The sequence below is a fragment of the Magnolia sinica genome, chromosome 16 (genome assembly GCF_029962835.1).
Source record: "Magnolia sinica isolate HGM2019 chromosome 16, MsV1, whole genome shotgun sequence".
In the NCBI taxonomy this organism is placed as follows: Eukaryota; Viridiplantae; Streptophyta; class Magnoliopsida; order Magnoliales; family Magnoliaceae; genus Magnolia; species Magnolia sinica.
Window position 1 is genome coordinate 44,399,230 of NC_080588.1, and position 11,471 is coordinate 44,410,700.

The following is an 11,471-nucleotide window of genomic DNA, read 5'->3' on the forward strand; positions in this document are numbered from 1 at the left end:
GTTATAGGTGGATACTTGGATCCTTAGTCTTTTTATTTTTATTTATTTCAAAACCTTTTTCTTCATCGTTGTATTAAAAACTCAAATAACCAACTTAGATGTAGATTAGTTTTAAACCGTGTTCCCCATTCCCTGTAGATTCGACCTCGTTCTCACCAAGTTATTACTACATCACGACCCTACACTTGGGGTTGTGAACACCATGCCCTGGAGACGATGGTAGATCATGGAATTTTACAGATCATATAATTACAAAACAAGTAAGAAAATATCAAAAGCTTCACAATAATCTGCTATAATTGAAGTCAACAATAGATCATAGTAAACTGAAAATATTCCTTCATTTAAATTAAAAATCAATGGAAGTTCAACATAAATTTGAGTCAAAGTAAAATAAGCATTAAAATAAACTAAAAGCTTCACTTTTTAACTCTAGCTAAGAGATTAGTTAACCACATATGAAAGTGCCCTGGTTTTGTCAATTAGCGTGAGGGTTAAGTCAATGAGTCAAGTGAGCCCCATATGAAAATTATTCAAGCCATTGCCTCAACTAGATGTGTGTTATAAGCTCGTCACAGGTAAATTAAACCTCACATCCCATGTCCTAAAATACCCAGGTAAATAAATCATTAAAAGCCTTCGAACAACATAGGAGTTAAAAGTCTGAAAACTTTTTTGAAACAGGAAAATTTTCTAATTGTTTTCTTCCTTGTTCGATGACATTGAGTTTACATTGATAACATCAAACACTCATGTTCGATGACATCGAACAAACTTCGATAACATCGAAATGAGATCTTTTATGTCCAGTAACCTCATAATATTTGGACAGAATATTCAATGAATCGACATACCTTCGATAACATCGAACATCAATATTCGATGACATCGAAGGTGAGTCGATGACATCGAAAAACTTAGAGCATTATCCAGCAAATCTTCTTATAAAATATTCTGACTTTGCTCGAGGAATTGAACGAGCTTCGATGTCATCGAAATTCAAATTTTGATGACATCGAGCAAGATTCGATAACATCAAATCTAGACACGTCTGTGTCCAGCAAGCTTGAAAGGAAAATCAAATGGAAATGTTTGAAGAATCGAGATATACTCGATATTATCGAAATTCAAACTTCGATGATATCGAGGGAGCCTTGATGACATCGAAAAAGGAAAAAGAAGTGTCTAGCGAGCTTTCAAGGAATATTTTCTAAAAAGATCGATTAATTGAACTGGGATTCGATGACATCGACATTTGAAATTTGACGAGATCGAATCAGGTTCGATGACATCGTAGACAACCATTAAAATATCTAGCAAGCTCTTATGTGTATAACGTCAAGGAATCAAACTATTATTCGATGACATCGAAGTTCAAATATCAATGACTCGAATTAGGTTCGATAACATCGATCTTCGACCAAAAAAGTTCCCAGAATGTTTTTCAGTTAAGTTCGTATCATCGACCTGATATCCGATGGCATCGAAAGTATACATTCAATGACATTGAATCAGGTTCGATATCATCGAACTCAGTCAGACTCTGACAGTTTTATTTTCGTTGGAGCTTTTTGCCTTTATATGGAGAGCTTGCTCTTAGTTGTTATAGTGAGAAAAAGAGAGAGAGCTTTGAGAGAATAATTGCATATCATCATGCTTAGCCTTTTTCTCATGGCAGTTCATCTTTCAATTCACCCTCATCATTGATATATTAATAGAGTGGATTGGTGAATGAACTTCCTCATTCAAGCATCATCCAACTACCATCTTAATGGCAAATCATTGAGTTGGGATCCCTTGAATGCTTAAGAGCTTGGAATTACTCTGTCTCTTAAATAAGTGATATTCATTAGAGTAGATTCCAACATAACCTTAACCCAACCCGTAGTCTTACATTGGAGCATCATCAGTGTTGCGGATCAAGGGAGCTGAAGAATCTCTTTTATCAAAGGAAAGCGTCTTCATCAACGTACAGAACGGGGCTTATCTACTTATCTATAAGTCATTGGAGTCCAAAGACTCTGTTGATCATTCCTTATGTAGGATTGGGTCATAGGTGCATCTCACCCTTTACAAGCCCTTATAGGAGGCCTCCGACATGAGAGTACGTTTAGGTTCTTAGTGTAGGACCTTTTTTCTTATGTAGGGCATAAACTTAGGTCCTTTGTGTAGGTCCTTGACCTGTGTAGCCTAAACTAGGTTCCTTACGTGGATCTTTGGCCTATGTGGCCTAAACTAGGGTCCTTGTATGGATCCTTGACCTGTGTGGTCTAAAATAGGTTCCTTGTGTGAATCCTTGGCCTGTGTGGCCTAAAACCTAGGTTTCTTGTGTGGATCCTTAGCCTGTGTGCCCTAAAACCTAGGTGCTTTGTATAAGACTTTTGCTCGTGTAGGGCATAAACCTTGTGTATGCATGTTTAGGTACCTTATGTAGGTCTTAGAGTCAACCTTGTGTAGGTTGTAAAGATTTGAGGTGAACCTGATTTGAAACCTCTGTTAGTGAATCTGGTACACTCAAGGGTTGAGTGCATCTTCCAGGAGTGGAGTAGGCATATAGCCGAATCACCATAAATGACTATGTTTGGGAATGATATTTGCATATTCTCTTATTGTGTTTACTTTGAATGATCACATGAAAGCATGACATTATGAATATCTAGAACTGATAACACTTACATTCCACACACTTTCACATAGTTCATCCATCATAGACTAAGTGTCATATCTTGTTTAAATATTGAGTAGTCTTGTGATTGGATCCTCTACTTGGCATGGAAGCTTGTACAGTTAAAATGAGTATATTTTGATAATTGCACATTAGATCAAGATTAGGTTAATAGGATTTTAAATTGTCATGAAAATTTATAAAGTCCTATTCAACTCCCTCTAGGACACTTTGACCCATTCTTACTTTTACTATAACGGTCTTTATCGCAATTTCACCATAAACATGATCAAACTAAAACTCTTAAAAAAATATGAAAAACTAACTAGAAAAGAAAGAAAGAAGACGAAGAACTCTTGAAGCAACATCACTCCTTGTTCACAACTCCAAGTGTACGGTCGCGATGTAGTAATAATCTTGGTAAGATCAATGTCGAATCCACAAGGACTAAACTCATATGTTTCTGAAAGTAACTAAAACTAGAATTAGAAGAAGATGTAAATCTAAATCTAAATAATTGAAAAGAGTAATTGTGAATGATGTAATTGAAACTTATGAACTTAAAGGTGGGAACTAGGGTGACAAGGATCCACTTGTAGCTATTGAGATGCTACTTCACTTGATTCAGGAGATCTAACTAGAATCAGAGTCATATCTTATCTAGTTGAGGAAAGAGAGATTATCAAATCTATGAGCTTCTCATTGATTCTAGCCTTAATAGAATAGTGAAGATTGGAATGGATTCCATCACCTAACCATACATAGGAGACAATGGAAAATAACAGGATTTACCAATCCCACAAACTCAAATAAGAAAAGAAGATACTCAAACCTATCGCAGATCTACTGTAATTTGAGTCACAACAAACCATTAAAAACTGAAAGTATTCCTTAAAATCAACTAGAAATTAATGAAGTTCAACATAAAACCATGAATCAAAGAAAAATAAACATCCCAATCATGTTCAAAACCCCAAGTGTAGGGTCGAGATGTAGTAATAATCTCGGTATGACCGTGGTCGAATCCACAGGGACTGAAACTTATACATTTCTGAAATTAATTAGAAGTAGAACTAGAAGAAGATGTGAAACTAATTATGAAGTATTTAAGAGAGTAATTGTGAATTAAGTAATTAAAACTAAGAATTTAAAAGTGGGAACTGGCGTGCTAAGGATCCACTTGTAGTGATCAGGGAGCCTTCTTACTTGATTCAAATAAAACAATTCGAATTGGAGTCCTATCCTATCCAATTAGAAAATATATCAATAAAACCAAATTTGAACTTCCATTGACCTAATTCTCAATGAAGGAGAACTATGATAATTGGTAGGGATTCCATCACCAAATTATGCCCAAGAGACAATGACAAATAACAGGATTTACCAATCCCATAATCTAAAAGCAAGAGAATAGTAAAGATTAGGAAGGATTCCATCACCCTACCATGCGCAAGGGATGATGGTGAACAACAGGACTTACTAATTTCACAATCTCAAATCAGAAAAAGAATTTACTCAAAGCTATTATAGATCTACTATAATTTGAGTTACAATAAACCATTAAAAACTAAAAGTATTCTTTAAATATCAAATTAGAATTCATGAAGTTTAACATAAACATGAATCAAAGCAATAGAAACATCTCATCATGCTATAGGCCTCGCCTCTTAGCCCTACTTAAGAGGTTTAGCCAACCATAGACATGATTGGACCAAAGTCTCTTAAGAAAAACATGAAAACAACTTAGGGGAAGAAAAACTCTTAGCGACGGCTTCTCGACCCTTTTGCTCTACTCCTTAAACCCTAAAAGATGCTTAGGAATATCCTAGGGAGTCCTATTTATAGTTGTGGAATTCCAACTTTCGCACTTAGTTGGAAAACCCTAGAAACTGCCTCAAATTTACACAGTTTGCTAAAATAGACTTCACAATGCACAATTTTCCAAAATATACTTCACTCTGCACAATTTCACAAAATGATCCAGAGTTTCAGAATATGCTTTTTCAGGGCAATTTTAGGATTCTTTTTCAAAATATACTTTCTCGGTTTTCTTAGATATTTGGCATGTGAATTCTTCCATCTTGGTCTCCTAAGATCCATCCCTTGCCTTGGTGATTCCTGATCATCAAATCCATGCTTTTAGCACCTTTTTCAATCCAAGCTCTTAAATTCACCTTGCAACACAAACATGAGTAAAATAGAACATTAAGCATTATCATGTTCATAAAACTAAGATATAAATGGGGAATAATAAGCAATATTTGACCCATAACACAATCCCTAACCAGCATTTTGCTAGTCTCGATGAAAGTATGCAAAAAATACTTCGAGAACCACAAGATAATTTCTATAAGCTCAAGTGGTTTAAAAAAATAATTCAGATAATAGAATTCTAAAATACATCAATGTTGTGCATTACCTTCTCCTAAACTCTAGCACTCGGTAAGTTTCATAATCAAGTTCTAAGCATTAATCCTCTAATTAAAACAATTCCAAACATTGAGTTCCATAGGTGAAGGTTCAATTCTTTAAAATGTGATAATATTGATAATTAAAAAAACATTCAAGACAACCAAAACCTAAACTGAAACTTGCCTTACAGTTCTTCTTTTAATTCCTTCTTTTATTCCTCCAGTTTTTGATTTTTTCATCGATAGCTTTCACGTTATGTCAACCTTTTTAAATATCTTTAATAGGTGGCCTTTTTGAAGACAACCATTTTTTAGCTGGCTATTATTATTATTTTTCTAAACATGATGGACAAATTTCCTAGGCTGGTTCCTTTCATGCTAAATAATCACCAAGTTAACAATTCAATGTTAACTGAAACTTTAATGTGACAGCTAGATGTGGCATGTGAAATCATGACTCGATCAATATATAAAACTTCTACTCATGGATTAATAACTCGAACTTAACTTTAAAATCTCCCTAGTGATAAACCCCAAGAGACATAAGGCATTAACATTACATATCTTATAATTCTAATTCATGTATTAACTTTGAGATGACTTAAATTTACAGAAATTTTATAAAAATTTCTCAAAATTTCACTACTTCGCCCAAAGACTAAGAAAACAACTGATTAGCCTGCTTAATCCATACCCCCCAACCTAAAATCTACATTGTCCTCAATCTAAAAGAGATAAACATTCAATGCAAATGAGGCAACTAAAAGAAAAGGGAATGGTGGAAAGGTAGTACCTGAAGAAGGAATTCGGAGGTTTTTTTTTTCAAAATATCTCAATTTGAAGATGAGTTAGTATAAGTGCTATGGTTTTATGCTCCTTTGATTGTCAAATTTTGTGGTGTCAAAACCTCAATCTATGTCATGTGTAGCTCATTGGTATATATGTTCAAGACATTGCATATAGGTTCAAGACATTGCATCACCTCTCTAAACACTTTGCTTCAAGTCAAGAACGAAGAACTACTTCAAATCATTTCAAGAAATACAAGTACAAGCTACAACAAAAGAAGTAATCTTGTTCAAAGACTTAAGTTAGTGTACAACTCAAGATGAAGTATAATTCAAGCTCTTGAAGATCTCAAGTTCAATGCTACATCAAGTATAGAGATCCCAAGCTTCACAATCTCCAATTATCAATGATCATCTGAAGAAATGAAGTGTCAATGTCCATACTTCACATTTAAGATATGAATGACCTTAGATTGACTTTAGAGTAGGTCATTTTGTATACATAATTCAAGTTAAATCCTTTTATATCTATTTAGTCTGTTCTAAGACTAGTCTTGGACCTTGTTCAACTAGTCCTAAAACTAGCTTGACCAGTCCAAGAAATTTTAGGACCTGTCCTAGGATTGTTGTAATTTTTTAAAATTTTTTGGTTGAGCTACGACCAGTCTTGGAGTCTACTCGACTGGTCGTAGGAACAGTGACGACTCGATCCAGGACCAGTCGTGCATTTATGACTCAATCCATAGCGACTAAACCTGGTGTCACATGACCAGTCGTGGGTTTGTCACGACCAATCGTGAAGGCTTCACAACCAGTCGTGAACAGCCTACGACCAGTCGTGGAGGGTTCACGACCAGTCGTGAATAGCCTACGACCAGTCGTGAAACAGTTTTATCTGATCTTGCTTAAAATTTTAAAAATCCATTTCTTCTATGACCAGTTGTAGTGTCCTCAGGACCAGTCGTAGATGTGATTTCTACAACTATAAATAGAACACGAATTTCAGAGTTTCATATCTAATTCAAGTAAAATCAAGGCTTCACTCTGAGATAAGTTTGTATTCATTTTAAGCTACTTCATGCATATTTAAAATTCTCTTTTGTTAGCTTTATTGATTTGATTTTGTTTCAATATTCCAATCTAAATTGAAAAGATGAATTGTTGTATTCCTTCTTCTTGGAATTAAAATCAAATATAGCTAGCCCATCTGTTTTAATTTAAAATCAATTAGAACTTGGAACCATTTCAAAGTGAGTATTGGACATTGAACTTCTATATTCGAACTTCTACTTTGATTGGTTCTTCTGGGCTACAACAAAAGGAGAAATCCAGGTATTTTACTTTATTGTAAATTTTCTTCTTTTAGTTTTATTTGAGATTAAGTCAGAAAAATCTCAATTTGTTGGTTATCTGAGGAGAGCCAGAAAACTCAAAAGTGGGGTTTTTTTGAATTGTGTAAGCCCATTTGAAAGACACAATTGTGAAGGTTTTAGGTGAACCTGTGAAACCTATTTTCATAGTGAACACTGATATCCCCTGTGTGAGGATATTAGGAGTGGAGTAGTAAGCTGTGTGGCTATTGTTTAACAGTTGGTGTACACACAGGCGAACCACTATAATTCTTTGTATTTTGTGGATGTGTGATTTATTTTTCCTATCTTTTATCATTTAAAGTTGTAGGATGTATGTGTGGATGTGAATGTTGTAATATTTACATTTCAAGCACTGTATGGAGTGTTGTAATAGTTTAGAATTTATTTCTTACTATTTCCTTTATTTCCTTTCAGTTTTAGCTTTTAATTCTCTAATTGTTCTAGTAAGGTTGTCCTACCATAGACCCTTAGTTTTTTAGGTGAAAGGTTATCCTTAGAACATCTAGAATTTGTGATTGCTTTACATTCTGAATTGTGGATTGATATCTTTCTTTTTCTTGGCTATCTTATTATTTAATTCCACTGTTATTATTTTAAATTTGGCATAGTCCTTTTCACCCCCCCCCCCCCCCCTCGAGGACATATAGTTAGGCCTTTTTAAGTGGTATTAGAGCCTAATAGCTCATTTTAATTATTATATTTTTTGGATTTATTTGCTGAGCTAATCGATCTAAACTATTTATACGATATTATATTTTTTGGATTTATTTGCTGAGCTAATCGATCTAAACTATTTATACGATGTCAAATTTTGATAGCCTTCTAGTCACTAGGCCTCCACCATTTGATGGCTCCAATTATGCCTATTGGAAAGCTAAGATGAAGATTTTCCTTAAATCCATGGATGAGAGCGTGTGGCAAGCCACAGTGACTGAATGGACCCCTCCTACCATTGAAGTAACTGGTATCGATGGATCCAAATCAATGAAAGTCTCACCTTATTTTTCTTGGACCACACTTCAGAAAAGTGAGAATAGTGCCAATGCAAAAGCACTAAATGCAATCACTTGCGCATTATCACCAGATAAATTCAAAAGAATTATATCCTGTGATACTATAAAGTAAGCTTGAGATATTTTAGAGATGACACACGAGGGAACATCAATTGTCAAGAAATCTAAAGTCCAACTCCTCCCAACCAAATTTGAGGAAATACATATGGAGGAAAATGAAATGTTGTAATGCCCTGAAATTCGGGGGTCGAGCATAACTCAGCTCCCGAGTTCTAAAACATCACTTATGCAACATATTTAATGATGGATGTATGTTGTCTGTATTAGTGCATAAAACATGGAATAAATTAAGCCAAATAGTAAATATAATTCAGGGATAAGTGAAGAAAGCAAGCGGAAGACTTATAGAAATATATTTGTACAAGTGCAAATCCCTGAAGTACATATACATACCGGGTCGTTCTGATAAGTGTTACTATCAAAATTACAAGTATTAGATTACATCATTTAATTTTCCAAAAGAAATCCTAGCATCCCGCGCATCAGAACGAGGCTCACTAGAACCCGTCTGAAAACTGCATAAAAGAGAAAGCAGCCTCATCATCATCCATCTCCCGTTCTGCCTCAGAGGTCGCCTCAACATCTGCAACAACAACAGCTAAGACAGAGTCTGGTGGGTGTTTAACACCGCCCCAGAACGTGAGAGTGAGTGATCAACTCAGTGGAACAATAAAGCACAGGTTAACATGTTATCAGTTCAATTAAGTAGTAATGATAAAGCAAAACAATTAAACATGTCCTAAGTACTCTTGTTAATGCAATGATGCATGCCCTCAGGCGTACACCCTCAGCGTCTTCATCTTACGTTATGCATGACATCGCCTCAAAGTGCGCCACATCTACAAAGCACATGCAAATGCGGTGCATGAACATGATTACCAAGTTGTTATTAGTCCTTTTCATACAGCAGGATTGGGAAGCTAAGGTACCTTCCTCATATCACCATCCAAACAGTGATCCATTCTAGGGTCGTCAGTCCTAGACATCTCATACGATCATATGGTTTGAGGCCGTTGCAAAGGGCTCGTCACCAATCAATGCATGCCTATCATACCTTCATTACTACACTAAGGCTTGTCATCTCAATGTGGTATCCAGGCATGCTCGAGGTCACTACAAAGGGCTCGTCACCAATCAATGTAGGCCGACGGCACGAATATAGTGTCCCATACCACCATAATCGGCTCACGAGTTTAGTTGCTCACTGGTCACTATGGAGAGGCTCGTCACCCCAGCGTAGGCCGACAGCTCGACCATAGTGTCCCGTACCACTATGTCCGGCTCATGAGTCTTAGCGGATCAAGGTACCATGGTTAATAGGATTTCATTAGTAAGTTTGGTACCCTAGATTCAAACAATAACGTCCATACATGGTGAACATACATCGGACAATCGGGTTACTTGACGAACTCGACTAGCACAAGCACACGTTGGGTTGAACGACATAGAGTGCGCAATCACTCTGCGTAGCCAAACCACTGCCGACAACTCTTATACGACTCGGGTTCGTCTAATCACATCCTACGTGGCGAAAGCAACCTCAGCCACGAACTTAAGGCCGATTACCGATTTCTTGGACTAATCCATAGTTCCACACACATTCCACTACAACAGATATTCATATCTACAATTTAGAATAGTAATGATCATGTAGTACGCAAGCATTTGAAGAATATCAACTTAACATGAATGTAAGCATAAGTAATACATGAATTTAAACAACAAGGAATGTAGCTTACATGAAGGAAATCATACACACTAGTGGGAGAGTTGAGAATCGCTCCTCAACGCCCACAATTAGTATAATATGCTACACGTTAGATCATTCAGACATTTCTACAAACACTTAGAATACATAGTTCAACATACATGACGTATGTTGAAATACACACATTTGGACAATTCCTCTTACCAAGGAGTTGTCGCACATACATCTAGCATAAGTACACGGCAAATAATCATGGCAATCACAGGTTCATAATTTATACGCATACGGTACTTTATACATACACATAGAATACACAAATCTCAATATAACACATGCGTATCAGGAACGCAACATAAACATAACATTTAGCATGTGAAATCTCATCCATAGCAAGAATAAACCATTAACTGGCATTGAAAGCCTTGAAAATCATAACCTGTACACTTAAAGTCCACACCTTAATCCAGAAAAGAACACCGAACTGATTTCAGACGATATGTCTTCATCAACGGCGATAAAATACCCTAAAGCAAGAATAGAAATGAGATACAACAACACCAAGACTATTCTAAGCTCTAACACAGATTAGGGTTAGGTTAACTTACCCAAAGATGAACTCAGAATCGCCAGAATAACGATTCTAAAGTGAAGGTTAAAGGATGAAGAAGAACAGGAAAGAATCTAAGATGAACCACCAACTTCTCTCTCACTTTCTCTCTCTTTCCCTTTCTCTTTCTAAGCTAGGGTTAGGAAATTCGTATGGAAAAGAGAGCTAGGGTTTTAAGGTCTATAAATAGGCCTAATATTGATGAAAATAACCCCAGGGCCAAGGTATACTTAGGGTATAACCAAAACCGGCCTCTCACGATCCAACGAAGCACTTCCGGTGGGCCTATTACCATGAAAGGTTAGACTTAAGCTCACTAACCATGGATCTAGGTCAAGCTGAGTTTTAGTACTGACCGGATCTTTAGATCAGTCGTGGCGGACCATGCTCAATTCAACGGTCACTGAATCTCGATCAGGTCCACAAGCATAAGGACATGCCTAGGCTACCTTCCCTGATCAGAGGGTGAAATTGGGTCAGAATCCAACGATCAGATTGCTTAAAATCGTCGCACAAGTGACACGACTCAGATTTCATAAAATCTTATTAAATTTCCAACCGTTCTCACACTCTTCACTCCGGACTCAATCAAATCGACCCAGAACATCATCTGGACTTGATTTTTGAAGTGATGGCCAAGTCCAACATGGTGACCGCAACAGCCTAAGATCATCGCTATCGGACTTTCGACGCGCGGTCCAGGTCCGATCTAGAACTTCCAAAAATTCCCAAGAACAATTGGATTTAGCGATGGATCCCAGATTTCAAAGTAACATAGCGCTGACTAATCTACAGGTTTTGAGTCATGCAGATACAATTTAAAGTGATTGATGCAAATTTCACAAG